Consider the following 20,150-nt stretch of genomic DNA (forward strand, 5'->3'; position numbering starts at 1 on the left):
CTTCAGAATGGACTGGTTGGATCTCCTTGCAGTCCAAGGGACTCTCCAGAGTCTTCTCCAACACCACAGTTCAAAAGCATCAATTCTTCGGCACTCAGCCTTCTTCACAGTCCAACTCTCACATCTATACATGACCACAGGAAAAACCATAGCCTTGACTAGACAAACCTTGGTTGGCAAAGTAATGTCTCTGCTTTTCAATATGCTATCTAGGTTGGTCATAACTTTCCTTCCAAGGAGTAAGCGTCTTTTAATTTCATGGCTGCAGTCACCATCTGCAGTGATTTTGGAGCCCAGAAAAATAAAGTCTGACACTGTTTCCACTGTTTCCCCATCTATTTCCCATGAAGTGATGGGACTGGATGCCATGATCTTCGTTTTCTGAATGTTGAGCTTTAAGCCAACTTTTTCACTCTCCACTTTCACTTCCATCAAGAGGCTTTTTAGTTCCTCTTCACTTCCTCAATTGAACCTCTACAGTCTCAATTAGGAGTTTCTAATTGGCAGTCACAATCAATGAATTCTGGAGGTTGCCAGTGGCTGGCATCATATGCTTACCAGTTTCAAACCCAATCTGCTATGTTTATTCATGTATATACACATAAAATATATATAAGCACATATTTAACATATATTTCTTAAATGACCCCATTTCCTAGGCAATGTATATGCAAAGGGATGCACAGTGAAGAATAAAGATTATAAAAAATCATTACTTGTACTATATGAGAGGCAGAGAGCCAGAAGGAAAAAAAAAAAAAAACAGGAAGAATTTAGTATATTTCATCAAACCTGTGTGTATATGTACACACACTGACAAATTCCAATTTAATATTCACTCTCCTTTTCTTGCTAACAAACAGAGCTTACATTTAGTATAGGGACAATGTGCTCAGCTTTAAACTAACTAAATCTACATTTCTCACCATTATTCATAGCTAAAAATAAATATCTGACACAATAATTCTGACCAAGGAAATGGTAGCAGATGATATTGGATAGGGCTGCAAGTAAATATTCTTGTAAAAGAACAAATTTGTGTGATTGATATTGTTTTATCCATCTTTGTATTCTTTTTCCCTTGCTAGAAATACAGATATATAGAGAAGGTAAAGATTTCTTGGGACTATGAGGTGAAAAACATAATGATGTAGCCCGTAAATTTAAAATGAAAGAGTATAAATTTATAAGAAAACTGAATCATTGATGTTATTATGATGAGACTGTGTGCATGTATGCTAAGTTGCTTCAGCTGAGTCTGACTTTTAGTTCAGTCCTAAAATGACTGTATCTATTTTTCTTGTTAAATGAAGAAATAATAGATTCCAAACGTATTTAACTCATAGCTTGGTTGTATTTTTCTTTGACTTATTATAAATTAATGGAAACATTGTATGTGAGTATGATGGGTGTGTGTGTGTGTGTGTGTGTGTATCTGTGCACCTGTGTATTTAGGAGTAATGACAGAGAAGAAAAAACATTTTTTTAAAAAAGCTTATGAGAGTCGGACATGACTGAGTGACTTCACTTTCACTTTTTACTTTCATGCATTGGAGAAGGAAATGGCAACCCACTCCAGTGTTGTTGCCTGGAGAATCCCAGGGACAGGGGAGCCTGGTGTGCTGCCATCTATGGGGTCACACAGAGTTGGACACGACTGAAGCGACTTAGCAGCAGCAGCAGCATGTATATACATATACAGAGACATAGGGACAGAGAGAGACAGGAAGACAGAATAACTAAGCAAATGTGGCAGATCACATCAGATCAGTCCCTCTGTCGTGTCTGACTCTTTGCAACCCCATGAATTGCAGCACGCCAGGCCTCCCTGTCCATCACCAACTCCCAGAGTTCACTCAGACTCATGTCCATCGAGTCAGTGATGCCATCCAGCCATCTCATCCTCTGTCGTCCCCTTCTCCTCTTGCCCCCAATCCCTCCCAGCATCAGAGTCTTTTCCAATGAGTCAACTCTTTGCATGAGGTGGCCAAAGTATTGGAGTTTCAGCTTTAGCATCATTCCTTCCAAAGAAATCCCAGGGCTGATCTCCTTCAGAATGGACTGGTTGGATCTCCTTGCAGTCCAAGGGACTCTCCAGAGTCTTCTCCAACACCACAGTTCAAAGGCATCAATTCTTCGGCACTCAGGCTTCTTCACAGTTCAACTCTCACATCCATACATGACCACAGGAAAAACCATAGCCTTGACTAGATGAACCTTTGTTGGCAAAGTAATGTCTCTGCTTTGAATATGCTATCGAGGTTGATCATAACTTTCCTTCCAAGGAGTAAGCGTCTTTTAATTTCATGGCTGCAGTCACCATCTGCAGCCCACCAGGCTCCTCCGTCCATGGGATTTTCCAGGCAAGAGTACTGGAGTGGGGTGCCATCGCCTTCTCCGATATGTATATATATATATATATATACTTATGGTTTTTCCTGTGGTCATGTATGGAAGTGAGAGTTGGACTGTGAAGAAGGCTGAGCGCCAAAGAATTGATGCCTTTGAACTGTGGTGTTGGAGAAGACTCTGGAGAGTCCCTTGGACTGCAAGGAGATCCAACCAGTCCATTCTGAAGGAGATCAGCTCTGGGATTTCTTTGGAAGGAATGATGCTAAAGCTGAAACTCCAATACTTTGGCCACCTCATGCAAAGAGTTGACTCATTGGAAAAGACTCTGATGCTGGGAGGGATTGGGGGCAAGAGGAGAAGGGGACGACAGAGGATGAGATGGCTGGATGGCATCACTGACTCGATGGATGTGAGTCTGAGTGAACTCTGGAAGTTGGTGATGGACAGGGAGGCCTGGCGTGCTGCAATTCATGGGGTGGCAAAGAGTTGGACATGACTGAGCGACTGAACTGAACTGATGCCAACCTTAATATATGTTGATTTATCAAACTTCTTTCAATCTTTGATTTATATTTTAGCATTACTTTGTACCAAGTTCATATCTTGAATGACTTTTTTTATTCTTTTAAATTTGTTAAGACTTGTCTATGGTAGACCATATGGTGTACCTTGGAGAATGTTCCATGAGCACTTCAGAAGAATGTGTAGTTTGCTGTTTTGGTGTTTAATGTTTTATAGACATTTCTAAGGTCAAGTTGGTTGATTGTTACATACAAGTTTTCTAAATGTTGTTATTTTATAACAACACACTACTATTAATTTCTAATAACTAATTCCAGTTGTTTTATCAATTATTGGGAATGAAGTATTGAAATCAGGAACTTATTGTTAAAGTATTTCTGCCTTCTGTTATCAGCTTTAGTTTTACATAGTTTGATGTGACACTGCTCTGTTTTAGTTGTATATATATTTATAATTGTTATCTCTAACTTTTCATCTTATGCACCATCCCTCACTGTCTCTAGGAATAATTACTATCTTATTAACTATCATTTTTTGAGATTAACATGGTCACTCCCCCTCTATTTTGCTTACATTTGCATTTATTTACATCTTTATACTTTCAGATTATTTGGCTTTTCAAATCTAACATATTCAACATATTATAATTTTACAACATCTGGAAAATAGGCCCCCTCCAAGACAGTATCTTGCCGGGGTCCAGCCCTGGTTGGATCCAGGGATTCCCTCAGGAGGACGGCATTGGCGATTAAAGGGATAGAACAGCAGAGAAATCAGAGGCCAATAATAACTGGTTTATGCAGAAAATCAATAAAACCCATGACACCAGGTTTGCTCTGACCACGGAGGCTGCAGGCACCCTCTCGAGTAGTGGAAGGTGCCCCACCTTAGGCACCTTCTCGAGTGGGTCTTAGAAGCCCAGGCAAGTATGTGGTCTCAGAGGACCCCCGCACTCCAATTATTTTGGCCTGAAGGAATAACAGAAAAGAAAAGGAGAGAAAAGGAAGCAAGAACGACACGGGGAGACCTGTTGAGCAAGGTCCACAACTTTATTTTCAAAAGGAGCTTTTATACCCTAAGCTGTACATAGAAGATAATAGGGGATGCAAAGTCATGCAAGGTCAGCAGACCTTGACCATTATTGAAACCAGGCTTTCGTTCTACAAACTTATCATAAACAAAGGCTTTAGGTGATTTACATCATCTTCTGGTCAGGAGACCTGCTAACATTCTTCTTCTGATAAGGGTTAATCAACCAGAAAAACTTATTTTCTCCAAAGGTGATTTTTCTTAGAGTTTAGCACCACTCCCTAAGAGCACTAGATAGAGTTGCATTCCTATAGGGCAAAAGGTGCAGTGGGGGATAATCAAGGAAAGAATTTATTAGCTCAAGGGTCTAAGGTTATTAACATTAAAGTTACTACTTATATTTCTATATACTAACTATATTAATCAATACACTCCCAGGGATACAGTGAGTGGGTAGGGGATATGGAAATTTGGCAGTACGCATTGGCTCAGCAAAAAAAAAGCCTCTATTAGTTCTATTATAACAGTTTCTAACTCCCTGAGAGGCTCTGCATTGTTAGGATATTTTGAACTTCCCATGCCTCTAGTGGTTGGGAGGCTGCGAACAATCACATGTGTAGCTGTAAGAGTCCGGAAACCTGTTCAGGCAGGTTCAAAAGCTTTCTAAGGGATTTGAATTGGAACACACCCATTATACCCTGGAGACTTATTAACTAGAGCTCTAAGTTGATTTTCTTACAGAAAATGGTGGTCGGGGATAGCCCCAGTAAATGTCAGAGAAGTTGGTGAAGGTCATGAAATAGTAAAACAGACAGGTTCTGGTTTTGGGTTAGATGCTCAGGCAGATCGGGGTGGGGGGGGTGCCCCTCAAGCTCTGACTCGCCTTGTCCATCAGAGCTCTCCCTCATGACCTTGTCATGGGTAGGGACTCCCGTGCTGGCTCCCGGCAGTATCTATTGATAGATTTTTATTTTTTTATTTATGAGCCTTATTTTCCTATTCTTTTGTATATCTTAACATTTTTGTTTGAAACTGAACAATATAAAAATATCATGTGTAAATTCTAGAAATCAGATTCTTCTAACTTCAGAGTTTGTTGTTTTCGCTCCTTGTTGTTTTTCTTGCCTTTTGTTTGTTGAGTGACTACCCTGGACTCTATATAATTTGTGTTTTTTGTCACATGCAGCCACTGAAGCACCTGCTTGATTAGTTTATTGGTTAGCTAATACTTGGTCAGAAATTTCCTTAAATGCCTTGTATTAATACGTTTTTCACCTTAGCCAAGAGACTGTGTGTGTGTATGTATGCATGTGTATGTTGGGATATATTTTCAATGCTCAGGCAGTTCACAAGTCTGCCTTGCTCATCGTTCCCTTCTTGCACAGGACTCAAACTCAGCCAGAGGTAAGTACCTGGAGATGTCTCATATCTCACCTGGGCACACACACAGCACTGCATATGTGCATGTCCTTCTAAATCCCCAGCAATATGTTGGAGCATTTCAAAGTACCCTATGGGCATCTAGTTTTCAGACCTTACTTGCAAACTTTGCCTGGACTTTTATTTGCATCAACCAGTGCCACAATCTTTGGCAGCTTTGGTGTTAAGCAGTTGCAGCTAATTATTTTTGAAAAACACCCTGGGAATAGGGCCTTTTTCATGAATGGGGCTCCAAGTCAGGTTACAAATTGACAATACCCACTTGACTAGGGATTTTCTAAAGGACAAGAGTTAGGATAAGTAGTGAAAATGCCTGGTAACAGGGATTTATAAGGTGCTCCAAACCTGGTCTATCTACTCAAATACCTGCAAAGTTACTGGTTCTCATCATTACCATAAATTGTAAGTCTGTTTTTTTTGTTTTTTTTTTTTTTTTGTTTTTTAAGACAACCACAGAGCAGAGGAGAGGAATGGGGCAGACCAAGTTATATTTAATAAGTCTCACTGTCCTTTAGATGTTAAGTAACTTTTCTCTTAAAGAAAATCTTAGACTGTATGAAAGTTGGTAGAAGGTATGTGTCCTTAGATTAAACACAAATTTATTACTCAAAAAAGTAATAGGGACAAGGGAAATAAGCATTTTTAACAATTTATAAATAATAATAAATAAATAATAATAACTAACTAAATAAATAAATAATAACAATCTATAAATAAATAGAATAATGTTAATAGATCCAGATGACACCTGTACACATACATAGTAAGTGTGTTATAGAAAAGAAACTCTGCGCTTATGCAATCTGAATGTTCTACAGTGGGCATCAAGATTGTGTACGCTTTCCCCCAGATGTTAAACTAGAATGCAAACAAGGGTGCACTTCTCTGGAAAGTGCCACCATCTCCATCTTCTAACCCTTCCTTTGCTCCAGAGATATTTTATCTCTGTCTTCTAAGACTGTACACTAAACAAACATCTTTGAAATGGTGTTCCAAAAGAAAGGGCAATCAGTTCTCTATTTATAAGATGTGCAAAAACCTTTGAGACACAGAGAGAATTCTCTCCCAATAATCTTCATGCTATTTCCCCCAGAAAGATCTACTTTTTCACCCAACATAACTTGCCCTTTTGAGTATATATGTACGTATTTTTATGTATGTATTGATGCATCTCATCACTCAAGGGTTGAGTTAAACTATTTCAAAAAGGAATACATTGATCATTTCCACTCGTCTAAAACTCAGCAGGTCATAAAATAAACATGTGATTAAAGCAAAAGTATGTGAGATAAAATAATAAAGAACAACAAACATTTAACAGACCAAAATTTCAAGGTATATGTACATACCTGCTAAGCAGGAGTGAGAAGGATAGAGTCAGGAAATAATTTACAGAAGTCCTGTATGGGACTAGTAATACTCTAATCTAAACCTGGTGCTGAAATATACTTTCCCCTGACAAGCTCTAGAAATGTAATCTTATTAATATGTAATAAAAATGATCAAATTACTATTTTAATTTTGTTTTAAATCTTTATAGTACTACAATCTAGAAGAATTTGTAAGTGCAGTGTATGGATTGAATTTGTTTGCCTACTGTGAGGTTAATTCTATTCAGTGGTCACATACCGCACTGTGTGTTTTCACTCAGTCATGTCTGACTCTTTGTGATCCCACGTCGTATAGTCTCTGTTCACTGAAATCTCCTGACAAGAATACTGGAGTGGGTAAGTCATTCCCTTCTCCAGGAGATCTTCCCAACCCAAGCATCAGACCTGGGTATCCTGCATTGCAAGCGGATTCTTTACATACTGCACTACCAACACTGATTTTGGGTTTTTCCAAATTCATACTACTAATCAAAAGAAGATAGTAAAATAACTGCTTATGTGGTAAACATTTAGTATATCTTTGAAGCTGATGGTGTTGCCTATAATCAGTGGCTGTGAGGAATCCTGCATGAGTCAAATTTTTGCATGAATCATTATCAAATTATAAAACCAATACAAATCATATCCCACCAATCAAGAACAGAAAAGTGCTGTAGACAAAGTGGGATTATATTTTTGTAAAGACATAACTCTAATTAGCTTGATTTTATTAGGAAATAATTTACTTCTCTTCCTCTTAATTATCACGGGCTTAAAATTATGGAAGTTAAGCCTAACTCAATGCAAGTAAAGCATTCTAGGATTATATGATGGTGGCTCCGAAAGACAGCATATTTCCTGAGATGTGGAACAACGAATGGTAGCATTAATTTTTAGACTACAGTATTGTGTGACTCACTTTTAATTTTTCCTAATTTATCAACGTAGTAGGCTTTGTTTACCCACTTTAGTGTTCTTGCCTGGAGAATTCCAGGGACAGGGGAGCCTGGTGGGCTGCCATCTATGGGGTCTCACAGAGTCGGACACGACTGAAGTGACTTAGCAGCAGCAGCAGCAGGCTTTGTTTAATCAAATTATATAAAAGTAAATTTCATGAACAATTCTATACAAATTTCATTGTAAAATATAAAAAATGTTACCATTTTTATTTCCTATTATGTCAATTCCACTTCTTGTTTATGTACAAATTCCCTGTTTAGAGAACACTGTACTGTTTAGTGATCTCCTTAAGCTTAGAGATCTCTAATCGATTGAAGAAATGAATCAGATTCCCATTATAGTGCTTTATGACAAATTTTATGAGGTACACTGCATCATATTCATATTAAAATCATTCTAGAGGTAGCATAAGACTTAAAATTAATGTTAAAATCTGTAGAAATTTTAATAAAGATAGTGAAACATTTTTAAAAGGAATATGTTGAAATACTAATGTCGTCTGATTTTTTAAAAAAGGTGTGTAACTTGGAGTTAGTTATTTAAATCCTCTTTGGGTCTCAATTACTTATTTTAAAAGAAGCACAAATAGAAATAGAATTATAGGTTTGTTTCACATGTTCACTAGAATATATGCATAGCAAAACTACTCAAGTAGTGTCTGTAACAATGTCAATGCTCAGAATTAAGGAATGATATAATTTTAAAAATATATTTCAATAATTGTAAATAAAAGAAAAGCTGAGATGAGGGAGGACATGATCAAGATTATATGCACGTGCGTATGTAACTCTGAGAGGAATGAAAACATTTTGAAGAAAAGTTTAAGAACAATCAAATTAGGAATCAAAGTCTGTACAATGACCGAGGGACCTTGTCTTTAGGAGCCTTTAGTGAGACCATATTCTGCACATTTTAAATTCAATATTGAAAACAAATAACATGCTTGAATGCATTGAAGGAGTAAGAAATACTGGTTTTCAATTCTACACCCAAATGATGGATTTGCTACTCATTCATATTTTTACTTACCTAGAGAAATACTACTGAGGGGAAAAATCAACATGTATAAACAATATATTGGGGTGTTTGTTATGAAGCATTTAGTATTATCATTGCCCCAAACTGTTACAGGTGAGCCAAACACCACACCATGGTGAGCAAGAACAGACAATTTTGCAAATTTGGTAAATGGATTAGATTGTTTAATATATTTTTATTTGAATTACATGGCCTATTTGTATCATATTTTGAAGACAAATGTATAATTTTTTTCTATATTATTTTTGTGTGTGATGAACAATAGTAGTAAAACATATGTTATACTCACCAGAAAAGAAAAACTCAGGGAGAGTAAGCAACAGATATCCATGATCTTATATTTTGTTATAATTAAGCAAATTAATTCATATTTAGGACCTTCCTTGGTGAAGGCAATGGCACCCCACTCCAGTACTCTTGCCTGGAAAATCCCATGAATGGAGGGAGGAGCCTGGTAGGCTGCAGTCCATGGAGTCACTAAGAGTAGGACACGACTGAGCGACTTCACTTTTCACTTTCATGTATTGGAGAAGGCAATGGCAACCCACTCCAGTGTTCTTGCCTGGAGAATCTCAGGGACAGGGGAGCCTGGTGGGCTGCCATCTATGGGGTCACACAGAGTCAGACATGACTGAAAGGACTTAGCAGCAGCAGCAGTTGGTGGCTCAGAGAGTAATGAATCTGCCTGCAATACAGGAGACCCGGGTTCAGTTTCTGGGTTGGGAAGATCCCCTGGAGAAGGAAATGGCAACACACTACTGTATTCTTGCCTGGAATATCCCATGGAGCTAGGCAGGGTCCAGGGGTCACAAAGAATGGGACACCACTGAGTGACTACACTTTCACTTCCACACTGTACTCATATGTATCACAGTTTGCATGAGTTTAAATTTTTAGAAAGGGGAAAACTTATTTTTCAAATAGTTCCTGTTCAGATCTTAAGATTATGGCACTCAAATTTCACTAACTATATCACGGATTAATTCAGTTCAGTTCAGTCGCTCAGTCATGTCCAACCCTTTGCGACCCCATGAACAGCAGCATGCCAGGCCTCCCTGTCCATCACCAACTCCCAAACACATATCCATTTAGGCAGTGATGCCATCCAACCATCTCATCCTCTGTTGTCCCTTACTCATCCTGCCCTCAATCTTTCCCAGCATCAGGGTCTTTTCCAATGAGTCAGCTCTTCGCATCAGGTGGTCAAAGTATTGGAGTTTCAGCTTCAGCATCAGTCCTTCCAATGAATATTCAGGAATGATTTCCTCTAAGATGGACTGGTTGGATCTTCTTGCAGTCCAAGGGACTCTAAAGAGTAGTCTCAAACACCAACAGTTCAAAGGCATCAATTCTGTGGCACTCAGCTTTCTTTATAGTCCAATTCCCACATCCATACAGGACGACTGGAAAACCATAGCTTTGACTACATAGACCTTTGTTGACAAAGTGATGTTTCCGCTTTTCAATATGCTGTCTAGGTTGTTCATAACTTTCCTTCCAAGGAGTAAGTGTCTTTTAATTTCATGGCTGCGATCACCATCTGCAGTGATTTTGGAGCCCCCAAAAATAAAGTCAGCCACTGTTTCCCCATCTATTTGCCATAAAGTGATGGGACCAGATGCCATGATATTAGCTTTCTGAATGTTGAGCTTTAAGCCAACTTTTTCACTCTCCTCTTTCACTTTAATCAAGAGGCTCTTTAGTTCTTCTTCACTTTCTGCCATAAGGGTGGTTTCATCTGCATATCTGAGGTTATTGATATTTCTCCCAGCAATCTTGATTCCAGCTTGTGCTTCCTCCAGCCCAGCGTTTCTCAGGATGTACTTTGCATATAAGTTAAATAAGCAGGGTGACAATACACAGCCTTGATGTAATCCTTTTCCTATTTGGAACCAGTCTGTTGTTCCATGTCCAGTTCTAACTGTTGCTTCCTGACCTGCATACTGGTTTCTCAAAAGGCAGGTCAGGTGGTCTGGTATTCCAATCTCTTAAAGAATTTTCCACAGATTATTGTGATCCACACAGTCAAAGGCTTTGGCATAGTCAATAAAGCAGAAATAGATGTTTTTCTGGAACTCTCTTGCTTTTTCAATGATTCATGGGATGTTGGCAATACAAATAAGTTTCTCAGACTTTCCTTTAAATTATATGATCCTTATTTTCACTTGACAAAAGGTACAGATTAAGACACTATTTTTAAAACTTCAAGGAGGATCTCATTTAAACTGCAGAGTCTAATCCATTTTGATGTGGGTCTGAGTTTCTTCATTTCTAAAAAGCTTCCTGCTAATATTTTCAGTCCTGGGACCACACTTTAAGGAGCAAGGCATTCAAGCTCCCCCTTTTTAAAAAGTGCAGTTATCACAGGAAGCTCTGCAGATCACAGGCAGATAGCTCCACCTCCTCCAAAATCATCCATTTGAAGGTTGCTTAAAGATTATGGAAGGTATAAAGTGTTGTAACAGCAAAAGGCTCACTTGTGCCTTCTCCTCAATTCCAAATGACTCCTTTCAGAATGGCTGTGGGGATGATAATCCAAGAGCTGTTCCCTAGGGATGGATGGTACTGTGTCATTTGGCAAACATTTTCGCTGTTTCCTCCCGTGCTGTGTAGACATGCCAAAATAAAGAAAATAAAATCCACCCATAACTGACAAAGTCTGGCTTATAGAAAATGTTTCAGAATGTGTTTTAGCTTTTCAAAACACATTTTTTACAAAAACATTTTATCAAAAAATTCATAGCTTTATCTAGGTGTTGTCAACTGTTTCACCACAGACAAAAATCATTCCACATAAAACAATAAAACATATCTCCTAACATATAAAGTCAATGATGTTTATTTACATTGTATGTGAATAGACACAATTCCATTCCAGGTAGAAAACACAAATATAACTTCCCTCTTCAAGGATAGATGTTTTAAAAATATTTGGTTCCAACTGTTATTTTTTAAAAATATTATTTCTGGTGGTATTTGCATAATCTAACTCCTAGAAACTTGGAGTGAGATGTAGCCTGAGGAGTTGAACCTTCTCCAAAAAAGCAATACAAACAGATTCACAAAGCAAAACATCAAGAATCTTGGTTCTGTTGTTTCACTTTCATCCAGTACCTTCAGAGCATTTCTTTTCATCTGTAACTTCAGAAGGAAAACAAAGCAAAAAACAAAAACAAAAAACAAAAAAAAACAAAAAAACAAGGAAAGAGGAAACATTTCATAAGCTTTTACTGTCAATCAAAGACTTCTCCTTACCCACTGCAGAGTACTCTCCACTGCAACTATCCATGAGTAGTTGTTCCACTAACATTTAAGTTTTATGTCCACTGAAAATTATTCAGAGACAACATAGTACATAGCAACCAATATTCATGAAACGAATAAATGTTCATTCAGAAATGGGATAACCACATCAGAGGGAAGCTGAGTAATATTTGAAATAAACAAAAATTTAGTTTCTTTTATGCTGAAATGAAACATTTTTTTATGATTCCCACTCACTGGTTTTAGAATTTAAAAAATATCTTTCCCAAATGATTGCCATTCAAACATCTGTCCAGGCTTATCAAGTTCTTCTCATGGTATATATATTCACATTTTTTCTTCACTGCATGGCTTAGTTTCAAGATACAATTCTCACAGACATCCTAATTTTTTTTTTTTAATTTTATTTTATTTTTAAACTTTACATAACTGTATTAGATTTGCCAAATATCAAAATGAATCCGCCACAGGTTTACATGTGTTCCCCATCCTGAACCCTCCTCCCTCCTCGCTCCCCATTCCATCCCTCTGGGTCGTCCCAGTGCACCAGCCCCAAGCATCCAGTATCGTGCATCGAACCTGGACTGGCAACTCATTTCATACATGATATTTTACATGTTTCAATGCCATTCTCCCAAATCTTCCCACCCTCTCCCTCTCCCACAGAGTCCATAAGACTGTTCTATACATCAGTGTCTCTTTTGCTGTCTCGTACACAGGGTTATTGTTACCATCTTTCTAAATTCCATATATATGCGTTAGTATACTGTATTGGTGTTTTTCTTTCTGGCTTACTTCACTCTGTATAATAGGCTCCAGTTTCATCCACCTCATTAGAACTGATTCAAATGTATTCTTTTTAATGGCTGAATAATACTCCATTGTGTATATGTACCACAGCTTTCTTATCCATTCATCTGCTGATGGACATCTAGGTTGCTTCCATGTCCTGGCTATTATAAACAGTGCTGCGATGAACATTGGGGTACTCGTGTCTCTTTCCCTTCTGGTTTCCTCAGTGTGTATGCCCAGCAGTGGGATTGCTGGATCATAAGGCAGTTCTATTTCCAGTTTTTTAAGGAATCTCCACACTGTTCTCCATAGTGGCTGTACTAGTTTGCATTCCCACCAACAGTATAAGAGGGTTCCCTTTTCTCCACACCCTCTCCAGCATTTATTACTTGTAGACTTTTTGGATCGCAGCCATTCTGACTGGTGTGAAATGGTACCTCATAGTGGTTTTGATTTGCATTTCTCTGATAATGAGTGATGCTGAGCATCTTTTCATGTGTTTGTTAGCCATCTGTATGTCTTCTTTGGAGAAATGTCTATTTAGTTCTTTGGCCCATTTTTTGATTGGGTCATTTATTTTTCTGGAGTTGAGCTGTAGGAGTTGCTTGTATATTCTCGAGATTAGTTGTTTGTCAGTTGCTTCATTTGCTATTATCTTCTCCCATTCTGAAGGCTGTCTTTTCACCTTGCTAATAGTTTCCTTTGATGTGCAGAAGCTTTTAAGGACATCCTAATTTTTTAACGGCTTGTGCCAAGCTTGAGCATTTATTACTATACATATATCCAGGGTTTTTTATTTCATCTTTTCCTGCATACATCTACTATGTATTCTATTTCTGTAAGCTATTTCTATAGCTTCTTTCTATAATAGAAGCTATTATGTGGTTTCCATTCATAATTATGTAGAATTTTCAGACTAAATGGAATCATTTACCTTGAATTTCAAACAAATTGCTCTAGTTTTATTTTACTTGATTTTTCAGACCAATGAAAAATATGTTGATATTAACATTGTGTTTGTAATGAAACATACAGATTTGCCCTGCAAGTTTTATGCATACTTATTATTAACATGGATTTTATTATTTTATTCAAACCAATGACAGAAACTTTTAGCTCTTTAAGAACAGAATCAAATAACCTCATATGTGAAATTTATTCTGATGATGTTTAATTATTCTATGAATGTACATAATTTCACTACTTAAAAAAAAACAGTTAGTAGAAGGAAAGAAATCATAAAAATTAGAGAAGAAATAAATGAAAAACAAATCTAGCCTTAAGACTATGAGAACTGTAAAAATATTGAGCTTTCAATTTCCTAAACACAATTTCACTGAAATTTTTAGCAAAAAAAAAAACCCCTCTACTTTCCTGGACTTTGTTGTAGTGCTAACTGATTGTACTGAATCATGCACATATCATATGTAGATACATATTGGATTCAATTGCAGGAAAGCTGGCAGGTCAAAATTTCAGTCCCAGACTCTAAAACCAAGAAACGCAAGCTTTAAAGAAAGAGCTGACATATCCACAAGTGTAGCTCCATTAGTATTATGGTATAACCAACTATAATAAATGACTAGACACAATGCTTAGCACAGGCCCAGATATAGCTATAAGATTAATAATCTTATATTAATCATCATAGTGATCATCATCATTCTGATCAGGGCAGTGATGGTTATGAGTTGGTCATTTAGTTATGACTATAATCCTTCATTTTAATTCATAATGGTGTAACTATCTGTTCTATAAAATACAAGGAGAATCTGACCTCCATTGTCTTTTCCAGCAGAGGATATCTAATAACCTGCATGCATTGCAGGGACATAATTGTAGGAGAATAATTCAATGTTTGACAGCTTCCATGGAAAATTTCTTGGACTTAATCTTGGGATTTTCCTACCCTGTCCTATCATAATAATTTCCTCATTTTATTCTATAGCCAGTGAAGAACATCAGTAAAATTCAGTGTCCATATCATTAATACTTGATCTTCTAAAAGGAACAATTTCACAATATATCCATAATTTTGACCTTAGTGTCCACAGTTGTGAATGCTCTATCTATATTGTTCAATATGTAAAATGAATGGAAAGATGAGAAATCAGTGTAAAGTTGAACATATCACTGTGCAACCTTAAATATTTGTGCCAATTTCCAACAACTTCAATCTTTATACCGGTTCTTTTTTTCTTTATATTTCCTACTCATTAGATTGCTTTGCTTCTTTCCACAATATACTAGCAAACTGAATCTAACAGTGTTTAAGAAGAACTAACATCATGACCAGGCAGGATGTATCCTAGGTTTACAATTCTGGTTCAATATTCAAAAATAAATTAATATATCCATTTCATCAACAGGCTAAGAAATAAAAAATCCCAAGATCATATCAGTAGTACAAATAAGGTATTTGAAAAAAATCGGCCATTTATTTATTGTTTTTTAAAAAAGAAAACTCTAAGAATACTGAGACTAGAGAAGAACTTCATCACTTGATGAACAACATCTACAAAAAAAAAAATACTACAGTTAATATTATACTTAAGGATAAGGAACTAGAATTTTACCCACAAATATCAGGAAAAAAGGCAAGGTTGTTTTCTCTCATCACTGCATTTCAAAATCTTACTGCTAATCCTAGGTATTGCAGTAAGACAAGAAAAAGAAATAAAAGGTATACCAGATTGGAAAGAAAAAAAAAAAAACAAAACTATTTTTTTTTAATTGCATGATTATCTATGTAGAATATAAGAAAAAATTAACCAAAAGACTCCTGAAATTAATAAGTGATAACAGGAAGTTTGCAGGATACAATGTTAATATTAAGGGACAGGAGATGGGACAGGCTACCTACTCTGGCCTTCCCTGGTAGTTCAGCTGGTAAAGAATCTGCCTGCAATTTGGGAAACCTGGGTTTGGCTCCTGGGTTGGGAAGATCCCCTGGGGAATGGAACAGCTACCCTGTTCAGTATTCTGGCCTGGGAAATTCCCTGGAACGTATAGTCCATGAGTTCACAAAGAGCTGGACACGACTGAGTGACTTTCACTTTAGTATGAGAAAAACTGGAAAAAAATTAAAGAAGAACCAACAACTGAAGACATACTCCATGTTCATGAGTAGAAAAACTCAATATTGTTAAGATGTCAGTTCTTCCCAACTTTATGTACAGATTCATTGCACTTTCAATCAAAATCCCAGCAGATTTTGTGAAAATTGGCAAACTGATTTTATTTTCTTGAAGAGATCTCTAGTCTTTCCCATTCTGTTGTTTTCCTCTATTTCTTTGCATTGGTTGCTGAGGAAGGCTTTCTTATCTCTTGCTATTCCTGGGAGGGATTGGAGCCCAGAGGAGAAGGGGACGACAGAGGATGAGATGGCTGGATGGCATCACTGACTCGATGGATGTGAGTCTGGGTGAGCTTCAGGAGTTGGTGATGGACAGGGAGGCCTGGCGTGCTGCGATTCATGGGGTTGCAAAGAGTAGGACACAACTGAGCAACTGAACTGAACTGAACTGAACTGATTTTATTTTATTTTTGGCAAAGTGATTTTAAATTTTTGAGGCAAAATATTGAGAACAGTGAACTTAAATATGAAAAATAATGAATTTGGAGATCTGATCCTACCTAATTTTAAAACTTACTATAAAGACACAGTAATCAATACAGTATGATATTGGTGAAATAATAGACAAATAGATCAAACAGAATAGAAAGCTTAAATAGACCCACATAAATACAATCAACTAATCTTTGAAAGAGGAACAAGGCAATACAGTGGAGCAAATAAGGTCTTTTCATCAAATGCTGTCAAAGCAATTAAACACTACATGTAAGAAAACAAATCTAGACAAAGATTGTATAGCCATCACAAAAAATTAACTCAATATGGATTATAAACCTAAAGGTAGAAAGCAAAACTACAAATATCCTAGATGATAACTTATAAGAAAATCTAAATGGCCTTAGGTATGGTGATAAAATTTTAGATACATCAAAGAATAATCTATGATATAAATAACTGAGTAGTTGAACTTGATTAATATTAAAACATCAGTGAAAGATAACATCAAGAGAAACAGAACAAGTAACAGATTGCGAAAACTATTTGCAGAATATGTATCTGATAGGTTATTGCTATCCAAAATATACAAAGTAATCCTAAAATTCAACAATGCAAAAAAAAAAAAAAAAAAGTCCAGTTAAAAAGTTGGCATGCTACCTGAACAGACACCTCACCAAACAGGATATACAGCTAGTCAATAAATATAGAAAAAGATGCTCAACATCACACACCATTAAGGAATTACAAGTAAAATACCAAAGAGATATCACTAACATCTATTAGAATGGCTGTTATCTGGAACAGTGGCATCACCAACTGCTGGTGGAGATACAGAGTAACGGGATCTCTCATCACTTGGTAGTGAAAATGCAAAATAGTTCAGTCACTGTGGGAGAGTTTGGCAGTTTCTTACAAAACACAATATGCTCTCAGATGATCCAGCAAATATGCTGTCATTTAATCAAATGAGACAAAATCTTTTATAAACACAAATACCTGCACAGGATATGGTATGGTAACTATATTCATGATCACTGAAACTTTGGAGCAGACAAGATATCCTTTAGTATATTGATGCATAAGTAAACTGTGGTGCACCCAGACAAAAGAGTATTCGTCAGCTCTCAAAAATGAGTTATTTAATGCCTTAAAAAGGCATTAAAACACCGTAAATACAGATTACAAATAAAATAAACCAAAATAAAGAGTTTACATACTGCGTTATTTCACTATATGATGACGTTTTGGAAAAATTGAAAATATGGAGAGAGTAAAATGATCAGTGATTATCAGGACATGTGGGAGGAGGACAGAATTTGTAGAGAGCAGAGGATTTTCAGTGCAGGGAAACTATTATCTGTAATACTATAGTGATGGATAACTACATTATATATTTGTCAAAATGAATAGAATATCCAATATCAAGACTGAACCCTAGTATAAACTAGAGCCTATGGGTGATAATGTCAGTGCACATATTGTAACAAATGTACCGCTCTGTTAAGGATCATCAGCAGTGGGGGAAGCTGTGTGTATTTGGGGAGGGGGGATGTGAGAAGTCTATCAGTTCAGTTTAGTTCAGTCTCTCAGTTGTGTCAAACTCTTTGCAACCCCATGGACTGCAGCACGCCAGGTTTTCCTGTCATCACCAACCCCCAGAACTTCCTCAAACTCATGGCCATTGAGTTGATGATACCATTCAACCATCTCATCCTTTGCCTTCCCCTTTTCTTCTTGCCTTAAATATTTCACAGCATAAGGGTCTTCTCTAATCAGTCAGTTCTTCGCATCAGGTGGCCAAAATATTGGAACTTCAGCTTCAGAATCAGTTCTTTCAATGAATATCCAGAGTTGATTTCCTTTAGGATTGACTGGTTTGAGAGTCCCTTGCAGTTCAAGGGACACTCAAGAGTATTCTACAACACCACAGTTCAAATTAATCAGTTCTTCAGCACTCAGCTTTCTTTATGGTCAAACTCTTACATCCATATATGACTACTGGAAAAACCATTGTCTTGACTACAGCAGACCTTTGCCAGCAAAGTAATGTCTCTGCTTTTTAATTGTTGTCTAGGATGGTCATAGCTTTTCTGCCAAGAAGCGAGTGTGTTTTAATTTCATGGCTGTAGTCACCATCTGCAGGGATTTTGGAGCCCAAGAAAATAAAGTCTGTCACTGTTTCTATTGTTTCCCCATTCTCTTTCACTTTCATCAAGAGCCTCTTCAGTTTCTCTTCACTTTCTGCCATAAGGGTGGTGTCATCTGCATATCTGAGGTTATTCATATTTCTCCTGGTAATCTTTATTCCAGTTTGTGCTTCATCCAGTCCAGCATTACTCATGATGTACTCATATAAGTTAAATAAGCAGGGTGACAATATACAGCCTTGACATACTCCCTCCCCGAATTGAAACAAGTCTGTTGTTCCATGACCAGTTCTAACTGTTGCTTCCTAACCTGCATACAGATTTCTCAAGAAGCAGGTCTGGCAGTCTGGTATTCCCATCTCTTTTAAGAATTTTCCAGTTTGTTGTGATCCACACAGTCAAAGACTTTGGCGGAGTCAATAAAGCAGAAATGGATGTTTTTCTGGAACTCTTGATTTTTCTATGATCCAATGGATGTTGGAAATTTGATCTCTGGCTCCTCCATCTTTTCTAAATCCAGCTTGAACATCTGGAAGTTAACGGTTCACGTATTGCTGAAGCCTGGCTTGGAGAATTTTAAGCATCACTTTACTAGGGTGTGAGATGAGTGCAATTGTGTGGTAGTCTGAGCATTCTTTAGAATTGCCTTTCTTTGGGATTGGAATGAAAACTGACCTTTTCCAGTCCTGTGGTCACTACGAAGTTTTCCAATTTGCTGTATATGGAGTGCAGTACTTCCACAGTATCATCTTTTAATATTTGAAATAGCTCAACTGGGATTCCATCACCTCCACTAGCTTTATTCATAGTGATGCTTCCTGAGGTCCACTTGTCTTTGGGCTCCAGGATGTCTGGCTCCAGGTGAATGATCACACCATCATAGTTATCTGGGTCATGAAGATCTATTTTGTATAGTTCTATGTATTCTTGCCTCTTGAGAAATTTGTATGCAGGTCAGGAAGCAACATTTAGAACTGGACATGGAACAACAGACTGGTTCCAAATAGGAAAAGGAGTACATCAAGGCTGTATATTGTCATCCTGTTTATTTAACTTATATGCAGAGTACATCATGAGAAATGCTGGACTGGAAGAAACACAAGCTGGAATCAAGATTGCAGGGAGAAATATCAATAACCTCAGATATGCAGATGACACCACCCTTATGGCAGAAAGTGAAGAGGAACTCAAAAGCCTCTTGATGAAAATGAAAGTGGAGAGTGAAGAAGTTGGCTTAAAGCTCAACATTCAGAAAACGAAGATCATGGCATCTGGTCCCATCACTTCATGGGAAATAGATGGGGAAACACTGGAAACAGTGTCAGACTTTATTTTTGGGGGCCCCAAAATCACTGCAGATGGTGACTGCAGCCATGAAATTAAAAGACGCTTACTCCTTGGAAGGAAAGTTATGACCAACCTAGATAGCATATTCAAAAGCAGAGACATTACTTTGCCAACAAAGGTTTGCCTAGTCAAGGCTATGGTTTTTCCTGTGGTCATGTATGGATGTGAGAGTTGGACTGTGGAGAAGGCTGAGCGCTGAAAAATTGATGCTTTTGAACTGTGGTGTTGGAGAAGACTCTTGAGAGTCCCTTGGACTGCAAGGAGATCCAACCAGTCCATTCTAAAGGAGATCAGCCCTAGGATTTCTTTGGAAGG

The sequence above is a fragment of the Bubalus bubalis genome, chromosome 1, assembly GCF_019923935.1.
Source record: "Bubalus bubalis isolate 160015118507 breed Murrah chromosome 1, NDDB_SH_1, whole genome shotgun sequence".
NCBI classification, from domain to species: domain Eukaryota; kingdom Metazoa; phylum Chordata; class Mammalia; order Artiodactyla; family Bovidae; genus Bubalus; species Bubalus bubalis.